The 4700-nt window shown below is 45.8% G+C and overlaps 1 long non-coding RNA gene across 2 annotated transcripts; it reads right to left on the bottom strand.

Annotated features, from left to right (window-relative positions):
* Positions 1 to 674: 674 nt before the first annotated feature.
* On the bottom strand, positions 675 to 4167 carry LOC140518996 (uncharacterized). Of its 2 annotated transcripts, none has more exons than XR_011972066.1 (3): positions 2487 to 4167; positions 1943 to 2085; positions 675 to 1093 (listed from the first exon to the last, which is right to left on the bottom strand). It is a non-coding gene; the product is annotated as an uncharacterized lncRNA (long non-coding RNA). The 2 variants fall into 2 exon arrangements; XR_011972065.1 differs by having other exon boundaries at positions 1943 to 2015; positions 2487 to 4165.
* Between the last annotated feature and the right edge of the window lie 533 nt (positions 4168 to 4700).

Raw genomic sequence — 4700 nt, 5'->3', positions numbered from 1 at the left:
CGCTGGCTTTCATGTAAATAAATGTACAGGTTGAACAGCATCAGTCTGAATTTGGGGAGGGGAGGGGAGGGAGGAAGAGGGACATAGTTCCCCCCTACCCCTCTGTCAGACGATGAAAGGACCTGGGGAGTAGTTTTCCCTGCTCTCTAAATCACATCAGCTCCCAGTCCCAGTGGTCTGTCCCTCGAACATGACCCTTCTCTTATCCTACAATGTTAGAGACTACGTAGTTCCCCTCTTCCTGTCACCCCATACACACACAAGAGTTTACAAATGGGGGGAAATGGAAGCTCATGAAGAGATAGGGATTTGTCCCTACCCTGCTCTGCTGAGGAATCCGGGTTGTCTGACTCCACAGCCTAGAGCTGTTTCCATTGTAGAAAGAGGGCCTTCTTTCTACCCTCTGCTTCCTGGTTCAAAAGCAGAGCTTCCTAGGCTGAAGAGGAGGACTTATCAACAGGCTTAGGCCCAGCAGAAAAGGTAGGGCAGGTGTGATCATTTGATGGATGATGAAATAGTCTCAGAAAGGGGAAGTGAGTTAGGGAAGATCACAGGCTCAGAGAGTAGAGCTGACTGTGAAGACAGGTGCAGTAGGGGGGAATAATAGGAAACTTATGGGCATGGGAAGCAGCTCCCAGCTTTTCTGACTTTAAGAGAAAGCCCGGCTAACAAGGTTTGCAGAACGAGGGAGATTTAGTTCACAATCACAGTGGGTGGTCAGAGAATTTTCCCCAGGGATAAAGGAAACTTTAAAGCTCCCAGGAGTTCCCTGGCCTCCCATTCAGCCTTTTATTCCACCTGCCATTTGGATCATCTCCACCACTTCCTCTTGCCCTAGTCCTATTTATTCCCCCACCCAGGCTGAGTTGCCACCCAGAGAGGGTGGGATGAGTCATTTGGGGAGGCTGGGGTGGGGAGATCCGCCTTGGGTCTGCACAGAGGGAAAATACGATGGTCCAGCCAGTGCTAGTGAGCTAATGGGGTGGGGCATCCAGCTCTGCCAGGGAGTGGTGCAGTCTTCTGGTAAGCAAAGGCCCCATGTTCAGTCCTTGGGGTCCAACCAGAGGGAAGGATGCCCTCTCTGAGCCCTTTCCTGTAAGACAGTGGGGCATAACACAAATAGTATTAGATATGATGATGGAGGATCTAGGTTTAGTTCTGCTACTTTCTGCCTGCATTATTAGAAAAGTCACTTAAGCTCTCTAGGCCTCACAGATCATAGATCCATAAAGATAGGAATGACCTCAGAAATCATCTAATACAATCCCTTCATTTTACAGATGGGGAAATTGAGGCTCATGAAGATTTAAGTGATTTACTTCGGTAATCTTCATTTGTATAAAGAGGGAGTGAGATGATTTCTAAGGCCTCTCCAACTCTAAATCTGATTCTATGATCTGTCCTCCCTACCTCTCAGGAAAGGACCCCCAAAATAATTTCTTTCTCAATTTTTCTCAGAAATATGACCCATTTCCTTCTTGGAGAGTTCCTCCATAGATCTCTAAGATTATGTCATCCCCATCCTGTGTAAGCTATGTGCTGTGCCCATTTAGGTAACAATAATGATAATATTAGCCCACATGCTTATAGTATGTAAGATGTATTGTGGGGCTATTTAAATATATTTATATGTGTGTACATATACACACACATGTGTATGTGTATGTAGATTTGTGTACATATATAAGTATGCATGTGTGTATGTGTGTTACATAGCTAGATATGATCCACCTCTGCAGAGAATAGGAGAAGGGCCATGCTGGTAACACCAGCAGCCTAGCTGGAGGTTGTAGGGAAGGGAAGAGAGATCCAGGATCAAGCCAAGACTATGTTATCTCTTCCAGTGTTGAAGAACAGTATTAGACTAGAATTATATGTATCCACCATCCCTTAAACATCTTTAGTTTAGATATATGATTCCAAGGTCAGAAGGAAAACTCACCCTGATGGCTCTCAAGGGGATAGGTAGCCCTTCCTTGGCTTGTACTCCCAGTTTAGCTCCTTCCCACCAAATGCTGGTCACACAAAAATCCATCGTGATTAGCAAATAGTAAGTAAACTCACTTATTCAAACAAAACAGCAAACTGAAATTGAAGAAATTCTAAAGGTTAAAAGATACCAAAGAACACACAAGCAAATAAACTCTTCAACTGGAAGTCAGATAAAATCTTAGCTCAAACCAGGAGAAAGAGAATGATGTCACCCAAGGGACTTGCATTTTCAGCAGTCTCAGAGTGATAAGCCCTCAGACAGTCAAGGATCATAATGGGGCTGGTTCTCCCAGTAGCTATTCAAAAGTTCACATCTCCTTTGTCTGACTCTCTCTTGCTCTGGACCACCTACCTAGAGGTTCTCTCTCAAAGCCTCTGCCGTGCCTGCCCCTTCCACAGGTAAACAGCTCTATGCTCCAACCATACCAGCCAACCAAGAGTCACATCTTTCCTGGCTTACATGAAGCATGACCCTGGGCTGCTACTCCACCTACCTTACGTGGATGGTGTAGGATGGTGTAACGTTAATGCAACTTGAAGCTGCTTGGAGGTGTAAGACTAATAACACCAGCACACAGGAGGGCTGCTAGTACAGGTTCTTTGATCTTCTTTTCTAAAGGAAAAACAACTTTAAAGGGGTCAATAATCTTACTTCAATAATAGATAAGTAGAAAGTGAGTATAGAAAATCCAAGCAGAGAAATTAGTAGAGAATCAACAGACAGGGCTCCCGCTGTCTGAACAAAGTAATACAATCACCTACATACACCATTAGACTACAAGAGCACCAACATGGCAGGGGTGGGGGGTGGCAATGGCACTCTTAACAAATGGCTAATCAGAGTCCTGTTCAGGGAATTCTCATGAGCCAGCCCCCAAAATAAAATACCAACCTCACAGTATATATAGTTTTCAACTAATAGGCTAGAGCCAGAAGGCATTACAACCCACCTGACTCAGTGCCTAATTAGTACTAATAAGTGTGAAAACCTTCCTACAAGCACGCCTCTCTTATATAAGCAAACTTCCCTTGGCAAGCTCCTCCTTAGGCAAGTTCCTACCCCAGTAGGCTCTATTAACTCAGAATGTATCACAGCTGTGATTAAAATACCTGTGTACCTTTAGACCTGGGAATACAGCTCTTGCTCCAAGGGAAAGAGGGACATTATATGGTCACATAGGCCTATGAATGGACAGGGAAGATCTTCATATTCCATTAACATTACAGATGTTACAACCTCACAACAACCCTGTGTGGTACATAGTATATTATTACTACTACTCTACAGATGAAGAAAATGACATTCACAGACATAAAATTACTTTCCCAAAACCACACAGCTAATTTTGATGATAATTCATAATACTGATAATCATAATTAACAATAATACATTTCTACAGTGCTTGAAGTTTCTCATGATAGTCTGGAGTAGGTAAGTGTGGCCATTTTTTTGTCTAGATTTGTGACTCCACTGCTCCCAGTGAGGAACTTCTTTTTACTGTTCTGAAATTTATAGCCTGAGAAAATTGCCTAGGGGCACTAAGAGGTTAAGTAACTAGCTCAGGAACAAAGTCATTTTTTTCTGTCAGAAATGAGACAAGGTCCGCTCTTCCTGACTCCAAGACAGACAGGAGAGTGGCTTTCTTTTCCCCAGCTTCATGCTGCTATTTTTCTCATTTTGACAAACTAGAAAACAAGAGACTTAGAGAGAAGGATGGAGTCTGCTTCCCCATGGAACAAAGCTTTGTCCTTTTCAAAATATTTTCCTGTCCCCCAGCTCTTCTGATTCCCTATGCCCACCCCTGTTGTGGGGGAAGCAGGGCCAGGATTCCTCCTATTTTACAGATGGGTGAATGAAGGAAGGAAGTGATTTGCTCCAGGAAACTTGGGCTAGAATTGGTACTAGGGCTGAATGATTTCTAGGTTCAGGGGGTGGAGAATAATGAGAGAGGGAAAACTGAGGTGGCTAGAGTCTATGTGTAGAGTAGTGTGGCTCTCCCAATCCAGAGTTGAGAGGGCATGGAGTTTGGGGATGGGGTAGGGAACAGAAAAATTAGGGTCTCTGTGACTTGTCTCTTTCTTTGTCTCCCTTCCCCTCCCTGGGCCTAAGCTGAGGTTTTCTGGGGGACCTGCTCCCACCCCCATCCCTCACTGGCGTCAGCAGCCAGCAACCCAGCCCTGGCATGGGCCCCAGACATGTCACTCTCACCAGATCTCCCAGCCTGCTTACAGCCGCCAGGAGGTGGGGCCTGGGGGAAGTGGGGTGGTGGCGGTAAAGGAGGCTCTTTCCCACCATCTGATTAAGGCTGGTGAGTCAGCGTGGCCCCAGCCCTGGGCAGTCTCCCCAAGCAGCCCAGTCAGCCAGGAGGAGGGAGGAGGGGAGGAGGCAGATTCCAAATGGTTGGCTTTCTGCCACCCCTCACTGAGGGATTGGAGGAAGGTCTGAGGGGTACAGGCCAGTCTTCCCCAGCTGTTAACTCCCCTCTGCGTGGGGACCTGCCTCATGATGCCCTCTGGTTGAGGAGTGGTAGAGATCACCTAGCTGGACCTGCTTTTCCATTTCATAGTTGGACAGCCATCAGAGTGGTCCAGGGACTTGTCCAGGATCATCCATCTCTTGTGTGGCAGAGCTGGGACTAGTCATAGAATATTAGAATTGAAAGGGATCTTAGATATCCAATCCAACCCTCTTCATTTTATAGATAGG

The sequence above is a fragment of the Notamacropus eugenii genome, chromosome 1 (assembly GCF_028372415.1).
Source record: "Notamacropus eugenii isolate mMacEug1 chromosome 1, mMacEug1.pri_v2, whole genome shotgun sequence".
Classification (NCBI taxonomy): Eukaryota; Metazoa; Chordata; class Mammalia; order Diprotodontia; family Macropodidae; genus Notamacropus; species Notamacropus eugenii.
The sequence above is the reverse complement of the archived record's forward strand: the minus strand, read 5'-3'. Positions and strand labels throughout refer to the sequence as shown.